General features: G+C 46.6%; 1 pseudogene; it reads left to right on the top strand.

Moving 5' to 3' along the window:
• Window positions 1-1,356: 1,356 nt before the first annotated feature.
• LOC123819449 lies at window positions 1,357-13,892 on the top strand (annotated as a pseudogene).
• Window positions 13,893-14,653: the final 761 nt, after the last annotated feature.

The raw sequence follows: 14,653 nt of genomic DNA on the forward strand, positions 1-14,653 counted from the left end.
GCAGTTAAACATCCTTTGATAACTATTTTGTCTTCCCCTAGGCTCTGGTCTATGGCCCTCAAAACACCTGACTAAAACATACAAAGATCATCTCAACTTCCCTCATACATAAGCACAATGTTGCACACCCCCTGACTTCACATGTACAGATCACACCTTTCTACACACAAACATACCTCCAACACACACACACAGTTTCTTTCTTTCTTTTTTTTTAACAAGCTTAATTCACTTTATTTTCCTTGTATAAATTATGTTGTGGCCACAGCTGGAGCCTGGGTCCTCTGCACAGAAACTCTGATGTGGGTCTTTACAAGATGGTCAGTGAATTCCTGACAGGAAAACTTGGTGAACACGGTCTCTTCCCACAGGTGAGGGGTAAGATAGCTGTAGGTCTTAGAGATGGCATCAAAAGTGGCCTTGGCAAAGTTGCCCAGGGTGGCAGTGCAGCCCCTGGCTGAGGTGTAGCAGTCATTGATACCAGCCAACATCAGCAGCCTTTTGGGCATAGGGGCTGAGATGACACCAGTGCCCCTGGGTGTAGTGATTAGGTGTACCAGCACAGAGCCACAGTGTCTGATCACCTTGCAAGGGACAGTGTGGGGCTTGCCAATCTTTCCACCCAAGTAGCCTCACCACAAAGGAACAATAGAGAGCTTGGCCAGGATGATAGCCCCATGGATGGCACAGTTTCCACCCTGAAGACATGCTCACACACTCAGAATCTACTATGTGAAGAAATGGCTGCAAACTGTAATGGGGATGAGTCTGGTGACAATGGCATTGCTACCTAGATATCTCTTCAGGGAGGGCTTTTTCTGAGTTGAGAAACGCTGGATCGGGAGGCAACATCAGTTCCCAGTGCTCTAAGGACTGCCACAAGTACAGAGAGCTGCCTTCTAGCTGATGTTATCCTCTTTCAGGGACAGATTCCACTGCCTGACTGGGCATTGTGGCAGGCAGCAGGGACCCATGACAGTGCTTGAGCTGCTGGCAGCAAGCAGCAGGGCACAGAGAGGTGCACACAGAGGCTTGCTGGCTGCTGGGAGCCAACTGAGTGTACTCTACTTTAGTTGAGTAACTTCGGAGCCAGGCTGTGGGAAGCCCAGGAGCACTTGGAGCCCAGGAGCCTGAAGAGCACCAGCTCTGGGAAGTACTCAAAGTGGAGGCAGCAGCTTTTTGGCTGGGGCCAGATAAGAGAGACTCAGGGCAGAGGCACCAGAATGAGGCCAGCAGCATGTGGGTCCAGAAGGGAGTGCAGGGCAAGCTGCTCCTGATGCTATTGTTCTGCTGGTACCAGAGCCTGAGATAAGCAGGCACTAATTTGTACAGTGAAATATTCTCAACTTATTCCCATCAGCACCTGCAAAGCTGCTGACCCACTTGCTCCTGGTGTCCCAAGGCACCATATGGTAAAGAACTGCCATACTTCCCCTGACACACAGACCTATATGAAGTGTAAGTTCAAGTGGGTCAGCCAGAACGACCATATCACACAGGAGGGCCAGAATGAGGCCATGCACCTGTAGTTGCGAGAGGTGCAGATCTAGGTCTTGGCACTTGGTAGATGAACTATTTGGACTGGAGAATTACTGGTGCCAGGGTGTCACCTGGAGCTCTGCAGGGATCACAAACAGTCACCAGACCTATGTCCACAGTACATACCTGTGCAAGAACTTCAACCAGGTGCCACTGGACAAAGAAGTACCCCTAGACCACATGGTTCTCCTGCAATGCCATGCACAAAGGGTGTGCCTGTGGCTGAGGTGGAATGGCTCAAGAATGAGGACATCAAGGACACCACCCAGGACCCAAATTTCTGCTCACCAATGACCTCATCATCTACCAGGTTCACCTGTTAGATTTTGCCAGATATACCTGTGTGGCCAAAAGCACTGTAGCCAAGCACTGCAGTACCACTGCCACAACTATCATCTATATGAATGGGGAGTGGTCAGCTGGGCAGATTGGTTGCCCTCCTCCAACTACCATGGCCACAGCTAGCAGTAGTGCACACAGACCTGCAACAACCCCATCCTGCTCAGCAAAGGAAACTTCCCTTCTGGGAAGGCCAGGCCTTCCTGCACTACAGTGTACCTAGTGGCTGGAACATGGACAGATAAGAGCAATTTGTCAGCCTGGGGCATTGAGTGTGCCCACTGGCACAGCCAAGAGTGGATGGCACCCCCGTCCCAGAATGGAGACCAAGACTGTAGCAGGACTCTTCTTGACTCCATGAACTGCACCAATGAGCTGACATGCAAAATAAGAAAACTCTAAGTGACCCCAAAAGCAACCTCTGGAGCCCTTGGAGGTTGTGGCACTGGACGCCGACCTCATGGTGTCCATCCTTGTGGTGGTAGCCATGCTCATGGTGGTGGGAGTGGGGAGGTGTACTGCTGCAAATGCTGTGATTTGGACACTGACATCACTGACCTGTCTGCTGCCCTCACTGGAGACTTCCACCCCGTCAACTTCAGGTCTGAAGACCCAACCACCTGCAGCTCCTGTACCTTTCGGTGCCTCCAGAATTCACAGCCAGTGCTGGCATCTACAGCATGCTTGTTTTCTCCCTGTAGGACATGGCTGACAAGATCCCCATTACCAACTTGCCCCTACTGGAACTCCTATTCAGCCTTAAGATCAAGCCCTACAGCTCTAGCATCATTGGGTCTGGGTCAGGCCTTCTGGACTGAGCCAACTTGCTGGGGGTCCTGCTGCCCATCACATACCCTGTCAATTTCTCCTGGGATGCCCAATTTCTGCACCTGTGCAGCACAAGCTTTGGCTCCCAGCAGCTCCTGAGCCTGCCATGTGACACCAGGAGCATCAGGAGTGGCACCTTTGGCTGCCTGGGCTTAAAGCTCAGCATTCCCAGTGCCAGGGGTCAGCTTGTTGATACCCAATGGAGCTATCCCCCAGGGAAAGTTCTATGAAACATACTTTCTTACCAACAAGGCAGAAAATACACTCCCACTTTTGGGAGGGACAGACAGAATTGAGCCCTTCCATAGCCTCCAGATCTATAGGCCTACTGCTCTGAGCCCTATAATCCACATGGTGTCCTATAGCGCTGATCAGTGTCATCAACTGGATCTTCCAGCTCGATCACTGGGAGGTGGTGGTGATCCTGGATGAGAGACCCTGAACACCCCTTGCTACTGCCAATTGGAGGTCAGGTCCTGCCACATCCTGTTAGACCTACGTGTTCATAGGTCAATCCTATTCTTGCTGGAGAGTCAAGTGGCTCCAGCTGGCCATCTTTGCCCCAGCCCTCTGTACATCCCTAGAGCACTGCCTCAGGGTCTACAGGATACACCGATAGCACTGAAGGAGGTGCTGGAGCTGGAGCAGACCTGGGTGGTTACCTTGTAAAGGATCCAAAACCCCTGATTTTTAAGGACAGTTACCATAACCTGCCTCTCCCTCCATGGCATTCCCTGTGCCCACTGGAGGAGCAAACCGCTGGCCAGTCACCTTGTATCACATTTGGAGTGGCAGCCAGAAGACCCTACACTGTGCCTTTACCCTGGAGAGGTGTAGCTTGGCCTCCACAGAGTTCATCTGTAAGGTCTGCATATGATAGGTAGAAGGAGAAGGCCTTCTCTATCGCATGCAGCCCAGAATGGCTTATGATTGTAGCCCAACACAAAATTGTAAATTTACTTAAAACATTATGAGATATTTTTGTGATTACATGTTGCAATGTAATATGTGGCCCAAGACAACTCTTCTTCTTCCAGTGTGGCCCAGAGACACCAAAAGGTTGGATACCCCTGTGCCTAGGTCTTTCTGACTGCTGCCTGTCAGGCCAACAATACATCTGTCTTGGAACGTTCTGCTTTGCACGACTGTCTACCAGGCCCACTCCTCTATGGACCCTGATGCCCGCACCATACAAACGCTAAAGAATGAGCCAACCTGATTAAGAGCAAATGTAATGATTCAGAATGACCAGGGTCCATGCACACATACAAGGGCCCACAACCCCAGATGCTCCACTCACAACTCATGTAGATCCTCCTGTACATATATATACTCACTGGTGCCTGAATATTTTTGCTTCATACACATACATCCAGACACACACACAGGTCATGTGCTACTAAATGCTGAATAACACTTTAAGGAAATGCATGAAAGATTTCATTTGTGGTGTTTTCCTTGTATAAATATTCCTAGCATGATTAATTTCAACCTACTCACCTGATTCACACAGAGTCCTGAAAAGACATGCACCATTGACAATCACAAGCCAGTATGAGCCAGTTCCAAGAAATCTATATCTTTTCTTTTTTATGTAGTTTTTTTAACTTTTTAAAACAATTTTTAAAATATTTTATTTATTTATTTTTGGAGAGAGGGGAAGGGGAAAGAAAGAGAAGGAGAGAAACATCAATGTGCAGTTGCCTCTCATGTGCTCCATACTGGGGACCTGGCCTGCAAACCAGGCATGTGCCCTGACTGGGAATCGAGCCAGCAACCCTTTGGTTCACAGGCCCATGCTTAATCCACTGAGATACACTAGCCAGAGCAATTCATGCCCTTTTAAATGACTTTGTGCACACAATACACTTACAACATGAGTATGACCCTCAACTCCCATCCCAGATATAAACAAATTTAATTTACATATATGAACATACACATACATTTTTCTCCCTTACTGAATTTATAGGCAGACCAACTCTTACTGCAGACAAAACCAAAATCATCCTGAATATTCACATTCTACTCCTACAAATATATATATGCATACAACATGGGTCTGAATACAAACATGCAATCAACATATCACCTAGATGTACATGCACACAAGCATGTACATCTAAAACCAAGTACACAATTGTCTCCTGTACTGTAGGAGAACATTCTGCATGGCATGGGTCCAGCTCCCACTCAGAGATGCACAGGACCCACACCCATGGATAGGTTCTTCTGTGGGGAATCAGGCCTGCAATGTACCTAGGCCACTTTGAGACTTGCTTTTGCGAAAACTCCCTCACCCTGAATTGAGACAGCAAATGCTTAGTGTAACTTCCTAAAATCCATGCTTAAACTCCCCAGTATGGAGTGTAACTGGTTCAACTACTTTTCCCTTTTCATTTGAAAATACCCTTCTTCTGTGATGTGATTAGTGGCATTGGCTCCTTTGTTTGTTTTCTGTAAAAGGTAACGACCTAAAGCCAACCTATGCATAGTAAATGAGGACCATCATGTAATGTGGGGAGAAACCAAACAAAGGCCTGTTATGGAGAGGGCCTCAGCTTTTGGCTCCCCTTGAGAGAAAAAGCCTTGCTGTCCCTTTTCCTCCACAGGACTCGGTAGTCTGTGTGAATGTCTCTCCCCCATCCACAATGTTGCGGACCCCACGAACTGGGGTCTGCATCACTGTACCACGCCCCCACAAAAAAGATCCATATGCAGTTCCACGCCCTAAAATACACATATCCACAATTTCTGAACACACACACACACAAACATACAAAGACTCTTTGTTTCTGAACACACAAAGTGAAATCTCACATCCCTAAAATACACATACCATAAGCTCCAGGAACTCAAATACATATGCAGTCACAAACAATCTTTACTTATCAAATACATATAAGTCCACCTCTCAAATACTGAGAAGACACATACAAGCAACACCACCAAATTCTGAAAACATCACACTGTGAAATAGACACCAAGAAGACCCTAAACCTCCTGATACACTCACAAATTCCAAATACACACACCCACAAACCACTCAAGAATATATACCCTATTTGCTTAGAAACACCAAAAACAATGACAGTCCCTTAACTCGCACTAATATACGTAAACCATTCTCATACACTTATGGAAACACACACATGCAAATATTCCCAGGTCCTGACTATATAGATTCCCCAAACACTATACATTATGCCACCTCTACAGAATACAACTTCATCATCTCTCTTTCATATATAACAAAAACACACACTATATATTTTTCCCTAGCCTCACCCTAAATATACAAACAAACCACTCTTACTACTTACTACCATACCAAACACCTGTAAAACACTCTAATGTTCTTCAAAGAAATATTTTAAATACTCCTAACAACCCCATATACCCTGTGAACAAAGTAACTCATGCACGTGGTGACAAATACATGCAGAAACCTATATATGAGGGGTACATGCACAAGACATATAGAAATATCTTCAGCAAACCATGGAAGAAACAACTTCCAAACACCAAACTATCCTTAATGAGTCAGTTCTCAACCTCCACTAAGTACTAATAGTCATATTGCACACATCCCATACGTATAAATGCAATTCTCCCACCCCCTGTGTAAACACAGATATCTATCTCTTCATCAAAAACATACATACTCACTTTCCAAAATCTATTAGCCTTATACCCCCTGCTGAAATATATGAACACATAACTTCAGCAAATATTTCTCCAAATGACCATGCCCCTTGAATACACACCCAAACTCAATATACTCACACTCCAAATATACCCACAATTAACCACTATACCACACATATGCAAATATAACACCCTATACCCCATGCCCCAAATACATGTGCCACAGTACCTCATATACATAACCCTACACTCCCAAATTCTCACACACAATTAACTCTTCCAACTCGCAGAATACAGAATCAAACAAACCACCTCATACCTGCATATGCAACATCTGCCAGTATGATAAAATAGCCTCAGACTTGCCCTGTACACACTTAAATGGCATAGACAGTGCCTGAAAAGTCTTAGAAAGAAATACACATAACCATACAACATGCCCTGAATGCACAATGACCCTTCTACATTCCCCAAAAATAAAACAAAAAGATCACACACCCAAGCACTTTTCCTAACTTTGTCCATAGGCATGTGCACATAATCCTCCCAAATCAGCCATCAGACAAATCCTGGGGCTCACAGGAAGAAAAAAACAGGTATACATTTCCCCAAATGTCCAATTACAAACACCTAACCACTAACTCCTTTAGTATACATGCAATACAGCTCAGCACCCTCCAGACACAACATTCAATCCTACACCTTCTCACAAAAACACAGGCATGACCTCCCCTTAATCGTGTATATCCACAACAAAACCAACCTGCACATTTGAGTAAATATATCAGATCCCCACCAACCAATTAAATATGCACAGACCCCATTGGTGCTTGCAATTCCATGATTTGACAATAAACTGTGTTACTACTAGACCCAGCAAAGTCGCTCACCTCATTGACAGGAGTGCAGTTTAAATGTAATTGTTGGTTGAGATTTGCACATTAAGTAAGAACAAAGGCCTTTCTGAAAGTGTTGCCCAGGAGAGACCTGAGTCACAGAGTGCCCCCTCTCTGAGCTTGTTCCTCTGTTCTTGCCTAGCTCACAAGAGATGAATTCAAATGAGAGCCATATATATATGAAATGAGATAGCAAGTGTTTATGAAATACATAGGAGCACAAAGTTGCAAGCAGGCACCTGGCTAGTCTGAATGCCCCATGTACATAGGAAATAAAGTTGTTAGTAAGTTTGTTAGTAAGTTTATTCTATAAAATTGAGCCAAGGCTACTCAGCTAATCTGAGTGTGCCAGCTATTGGGGTCCAAGGGTTATATACTTTAGTCAGTTTCTAGGCTCCCCTCTTCTAAACCTTGAGAGTAATGTACAGCTACAAAGGCTTTCTTTCTCAGCTAGTAAAGGCTTTTTTTGTCCTAGTTAGAAATTGCTACAGAGGCTCTCTTGCCCGGTACACAGTGTTTTAAGGACTCCCTCTGCAGCAGTATCTTTGCTTGTGATATTTGGAATGCCTGGCAATTTTACTGGACTGGGCTCAGAACCACGGAGTAGTGGGTGAGACATGTCTCCCTCCTCCCTGCCTTAGTTTACTACCTAGCCTACCCAACAACTATGAGGAAGTATGTGAAAGCTTCAACTGTTTCCACTCATTTTCAATGACTTGAGCTGCTTCTTGCTGAACCAGAGGACAATTTTCAAATTTGGAAAAACTGCCCTGGAGCTCTTGTTTTATTCACAATGCAGGAGACTCAGAATGACCGTTGGAGTTTAGCAGCTCACCCCTATTATTAGACTTGCCAGTCACTGAACCATCCATGCAGCTGGTTCCAGTGTTGCCAATTCCCTGGTGTAAACCAGAAGTGATTTGTATAGGAGCATGAACACAACACAAATTGGGGACAAAAATAGCCCACAGTGTGAACAACAGTGAAGGGAGTGACCCCTGGGGAATGAAGAGTCAGCACGTACCTTACCTCCTTGTTTACATAACAGACTCTAGAGGTCACCACGCCAGGCCCAGTACCCAGCCAGAATAGCCTTACGGACCCTCCCTGCCAGCTAGTGTGTGTGTGGTTCCCAGAGTTAGCTGCAACATACAGTGAAGTTGCAAGACAGAGCCTGGCCCCAGTGCGCTTGCTTGGGTGTCCTGGGGGAGGCAACTCTGGAGCCCACACAGGCTGGCCCTGGGGGAGAGCAAAGAAATGGATAGTAGTGGCTCCCTGTGAAGCCTCAGGCAAGTCATCATCCTCAGGAACCACTGTGACCCTCCCTCCTTCAAAACCTGCACCCTGTGAAATGAGCACTCACAATGTTAAAATTGTAAACATGCAATCCATGCTAACCCTTGTAAAAGAGATTTGGAGAGGTCTACCTAAAGCACATACCCTCAGATTGGGGCAAGTGTCTTCAGGCCCTTTGGATCACATTTCCATGGTTTCTAAAAATAGGTCTTTTTCTCCTAGCATCTGGATGTTCCATTAAACAATTCTGGCAAAGAAGTCTAAAACCTGGGTAACACTTGAAGAGATACTGGCCTGGCTCCATTCATAGAGTTTTTCTGAACACATTTACTATATTAGATAAAATACTCATCTTAGTGTATTTATATAGTATGTGGAGGTTTTTCAATACATGTTGATTTGCAGATATTTCCATTGCAAGGTTGTTATTATAACATTGATCAAGGCATAACTGTCTGGGCCAGTTTTTGTTGACACAGCCAGAAGCATGAGAACAATTTCACCCTCCCCTTCCCTGCTTTTTTGGATTATATTATAGAATTTCAGTTGGGAATAAGACATGTATGTTAGGAGAATCAACTGACTCACCTGAGTCTGTCATACTTTCCAAAGAAACTAAAATCATCAGATCCTCTTTCTGATCCTTTGCAAGAAGGGGAAGAGGCAGGAGAAAGACTTGTCACTGCATATTTCCATGTTGCACAATTTAACTGTGAACTATGCAAAGACATTACTTGTTTAAAACATTAAAATAATTTAAAACATAAAAACTTAAACATTGGACAACATGAATACTTAGAAACAAAAAGAAGTGATTTTTTTTTTTTTGGTCTGGGCTGTGTAGGCTATAGGGCCTTCCACTGATGGACTGGGGCAGAAGGGATCATTGGTAAGGCTGGGCCGGCTGCAGTCCACAGAGCTTCCAACACTAGACAGCACTTGGGGCCACAGGACTGCTTCCTAAAGAATGATGTGCACACAGCAACTGAATATGCTGGATCTTCTGAGTCAATCCTAATTTCAAACACTGGGTTCCATGTGTCCATAAGTAGCCGTTACTTTCTTCAGGCCATTTGTTCTGAATTTTGTTCCGAAAGTGTAGCCTACTTGAAGTAAGCCAACAGCCAGATAGGGAACACATGGAGGAACCCAAAACTAGGCTGATGGATCAAGAGCTGAAATAAAGTAAACATCAAGTAAAGCCTTGGTGCTGAGAATCTGAAAAGACCAATGTATAAATTGCCTAAATCAGCATACACCAATTTTGTTGCCATTTAAAATTTGAAAGGAACTATTGGTTCTTGCTGACCTGCCAGAGCCCTCTGTGGAATGTCTCCCCACCCTCACCCACCCAGGACCACCTACCTGCTGCCCCTTCCCTGTTGCAGAATGTCTGGAATCCTACATTTCACTTGTTTAAATTCAAACTTCTCCCTACTTCACTGGATGCTGAGCATCTGTTGGAACAGGTCACTCTCTGGTCTTAGACTTGAACTTTTTCACTGTGAAGGCTACTAGGCAGTGGTGGTCAGTGCCTGAGCCTACGGGAATGACTAATAGGAGGTAAGCCTGTAGATTGGAGGGGGGTGTGTTTTAGAGACTGAGCTGTCCCTCAAAACTTGGCATTAATATGTGACCCTTTCACTGGGGAAACATCATTTGGACAAAAGTGAGGAAGGAGAAAGCACTGGACTTCCAAGGCCTTGTCACCTGGGGAGGCTGGGAGCCCGTGGAAACCTGTGACAGCACTGGACAGGAGGCTCCTGAGAGGTGGATCAGGATGAACTAGGGGAAATGCCTGAGTGTGGAGAGAGAATGGAAGCAGGTGCTTGGATTCTTTCTAGAAGGGAGACAAGCCACTTTGACACACGTGTGTATACACAGTAGTGGACTGTATTGTGGTGGTGGCACAGAGAGGGTCACAGGAAAGCCTAGTCCTGTGTCCTGTTATTCAGGCACCTGTGGCTTACTCTACAATATCTTTCTAAGGGATTGGAAGTGACTCTATGAGAGCTAAGGGGGGCAGTGAGAAGAGGTGGTCTGGCCAGAAAGTTATCCAGTGGGGCTGTCTGTGGCCAAGTGCACAATGAAATATTCTCCCCGTGGGCAAGGCTGGAAGGTTCTCAAACCATTGCAGCCCAGAGCTTCTCCACTCTTTCACCCAGAATTCACTTATCCTTAGCCCAGGGAGCTGCTTGTTGTCTTGGATTCTACATGGGCAAGGCAGCCAGGTAACTTCCATCAAGATGGGGGTGGGTTCCCCAACTTGTCCTCATCTGTGGCAACACCGTTCTTCAGACCTGCTTTTTCTGCTCATGTGTCTCAGGGCATCCCCTCTGCTCTGCCTTTTAATTGAGATGAGGAGTTTGCTCGTAGTCCATGTCACTGTGTAATGAACACAAACCACAGGTGGAGCATGGTTCATTTTCCTGTGAAAGGTCTGTGAAGGTGGTTTTCTTTTTAAAGGGGGTGAGAGAAGAAGCACAGAAGCAGGGAGAAGATTTTCTGTACCATTAATAAACATCCAAGGACACCTGTCCTAAGTAATTAGAGGCATGTAGTATGTTGCTTTTTTCTCCTAGGTCTGCACGAGTTCCTCTGAACAGGGATATGTTCTAGACAACTTTGTTCCACTGACACCTGGCTCACACCTTGCTCTTACTGTGTCTTGGCTTTCCATTGTTGGGAGTTGGAAGTGGAAGGACCACAGTTTTCAGTCCTATGACCAATCTAACATGACAGTAGCTATGGAACTTTCTGGAAACTCCAACTGTTCTCCATTCCTGGGCCCTTTTCTAATTCTCTGCAGCCATTGCTGGATATGAAATGATAAAATCTGAGGGACACAGTGCCTGCTTCACAGAGCCCTCTGCTGGGAACAGAGCTCCTGAGGATGGCCATTAGTCTGAGTGCTGGGGCTGTAGTGGCAGAATGTGGCAGGATGTTAACTGTTTCTGTTGGTTCTGACATACATGTTCATGCCAGGCTGGTGTGTGAAGGGGTAATATCAGGGTTCTTGGTACCTACCTTCTTGTGAACAGATATTACTAAAGTGTTTTTGTATTGTGCAAGTATAAGAAGGAAAGACAGTGATTCATATTGACAAAAAGAAAGACTGAGGAGGAGACTGGGGACTGTTCACAAAACCCTTAGGATTCCCAGAACCTATCTTAGAGAAGATTTGTACCACTAGTGTGTCTGCCTAGGGTTGTTTCCCACAGAGCAGATTTCTGCCCAGTGCTATGTCTTGGGGGACAGCCTCAGAGACTGGCAGGGTCAGATGCTAGGGCATTCTTAAGGAACCTCTTTGAGTCAGTGCTGGCTAGACTATTTCTTCTTGGCAGACAGTGGTCAGGGAGCCTTGGTGAATGGGGAGCAAGCTCTCCAGTGGAATAATATTCAACTAGTGGTTGTCAGAGCAAGGCAATGGCATGAAGACATTTGCAAAGTCCACAATTTGCTCCATCCAAATGGCCCTCACCTGTCAAGACTTACCACTCTGATTCCCCATTGGCTAAAGGGGACCCAGAGTGGCCCAATCATGTTTTCTAATTCTCATACTCCATCCACCCTTTTTTTCCCTTGTCTCAACAGCATCTGCAGTGTTGGGAGCAGATATGATTTTGAATGCTGGTGCCTCCATGACTTCTTTCATGACACTGCACTTTCCCCCACCCACTACTGGCCCTGCACACTGACCATATTGAGAGAAGCACCTGTGACCCCTCATGACCCTGTAGTCCCTCCTGGCCACCACCTGGTGCTGCTGGCTTTGCCTACAAAACATCTGGAAGCAGGATATTCTGGTTATGGCTTTGCTGGGACTGGGGCTTACAACATCATGGACCAGGTCAGGTCAGAAACAGGGCACCCATATCCTCTTTAGACTCAGACCATTGTCCTGACACAGACCCCCCTCAACTGGAGTACTCTAGGGGCCCTCTGTGGAGGTGCTATATGTGCTGCACCCCTGTTTTTAGAAGTCTCTGCAGTGGAGACAATTATACCTGCCTCCGCTTTTGAGGGCACCTAGGCCAGTGAGGGAGGCTGGTGTTCCAGTCTTCCTCCCCAAGCTCCACTATCTACTGCCTAGGTGGCCCCCATTGCACCATCATGAACCCTGGGCCACAGTTATATGGGGCTTCCAGCAAGTTTAGCCTGGCCGCCACCCAGTCCAAGACCTCACCAAATGTATAACCCCACCTCCTATAACCCCAACAGTGTGTATTAGAACTTCCAGTGTTGGCAGTTCTTCAAGGTCCTGGCCTGGAAGCACCTTCTCCAGAGTCCTTATGCAACTCTTCCCTGTTTTCTCATGTGAGTGCTCTAAGCAGTCACACAGCAGACTCACCTGGGGCTTTCACATAACAGAGGCTGGCTTCTCCTGGGGTACTGGAAGGAAGGTTTGAGGGTGGGTTTCCAGCTATAGAGTGTGAGTGGACAGTCAGCTTCAACTCATGGGCTGGCATGAATGTGTGGCAGCAACAACAGGAGCTGAGAAGAAGGCTTGTCTTTGCATATACAGACGCTTCCTGCTTTCCTGGCTTGAGTTCAGTCATGATGGGTGGTGGGTGGGAACATGTGCTGCACAGACCTGGGTAGGTTAGGCAGGTGGAGGCCAGGTTGTAGACCATGACTGACCCTGAAGTATTACAGCCCAGTGCTCAGGTCTCTGTCTCATTTGAAGCCCATTATGATGTTGGAGGAGGGAATAGGGTGGACCATGAAGGAATGGCAGCACAAAAGCAACTATGACCAGATTATCTATTATCAGATGGCAGAAAAGTATGTCAGTGTTTGGGTTCCAACCCCTGTGGGGAATGGGTTGATTGAGTTGGGAGGTGGGGCTCTGACTACAGGGCAGGATCCAGCTGTGATGGTGCTCATCAGAGAAGATATTGTTGGTTGGCATAGGGTCTCTGCAGCTCAGAGGCCCTTCTCCCCTCTGGAAGCCTTTCCCTCATCTTCAGAGTATGGGTTCTTCTGTCTTATCTACTCCCCAGAGCTCCATCCTCCTGTAATCTTGACCCATCCTTGGCTCCACATGAAGGCTCAGGACAGACAGAGGTGACTGTGCCCAACCAGTGGGGTCAAACTCCAGCCAGAGGGGCTGTGAAGAGAATGTACTCAAGCATCCAGCCTCCTGCCTCTTCAGTGGCTTAGACACTGACAGCTCCAAGGCATTTCCTCTCCATCCCTCCATCAGCTACTGTCTTTGCTGGGCTCCAGGCACCCTCCTTCTCAGCACAGCCTGTGCCTCCCTTACCCTCCAGGTTCATGGTGTTTGAGATGGAGGAGGAGATGTGGATCCAGAAGTTGCAGTTGAGGGACTTCCAGTCAAGATAGAAGCATAGGTTGATACAGTTTGCCACCTCACACAACAAAAAGAAGGACAACGATAAATTTAAAATAAAAAATAACCAAAACTGCCAGAAAATAGAATTGTATGGAAGTCCAACAACCAAGGAGTTAAAGAAGAAATATTCCTCCAGACAGGTAGGAGATGTGGAGACAGGCAGTAAGAGCAGAAAGGACTTGTGACAAGGTGGTGGCTGGAGGACTGTGGCAGGCAAGGCAGCAGCTGGCAGACTGGGTGGTCCCACATTTGTGTGTGGATAAACTGGGAGGAGCAACTGGGGAGCAAGATGGACCATGCAACCCAGGGTTCCAGGCAGGGGAAATAAAGCCTCAAAACCTCTAACTGCAAAAACCTGTGGGGATTGAGGCAGCAGGAGAAACTCCCAGCCTCACAAGAGAGTTTATTGTAGAGACTGACAGGGTCCTAGAACATACACAAAACCGCCCACCAGGAATCAATACCAGAAGGGCCCAGTTTGTTTGTGGGTAGCTGCAGAGATGGCTGAAAGCTGGCCAAGAGCTGAGCAAGCAGAATTGTTCTTTCTCAGCCCCTCCCCCACACGCAGAGCCACAACGCTGATGTGTGGGTCACCGGCCAGCAGTGATCACAGAACACTGTGGATGGCTCGTTGAAACACGCGAGAAAAAACATGCACAGAGACAGACTAGTTTCTGTGGAGAAGTAGGGACCCAATGGCCACCCCCTCTAGTGGGGAGCGCGCCAATTTACCGTCCAAACCTGCTTTTAT

The sequence above is a fragment of the Phyllostomus hastatus genome, unplaced genomic scaffold (genome assembly GCF_019186645.2).
Source record: "Phyllostomus hastatus isolate PE091 unplaced genomic scaffold, TTU_PhHast_1.1 phas_contig_312, whole genome shotgun sequence".
NCBI classification, from domain to species: Eukaryota; Metazoa; Chordata; class Mammalia; order Chiroptera; family Phyllostomidae; genus Phyllostomus; species Phyllostomus hastatus.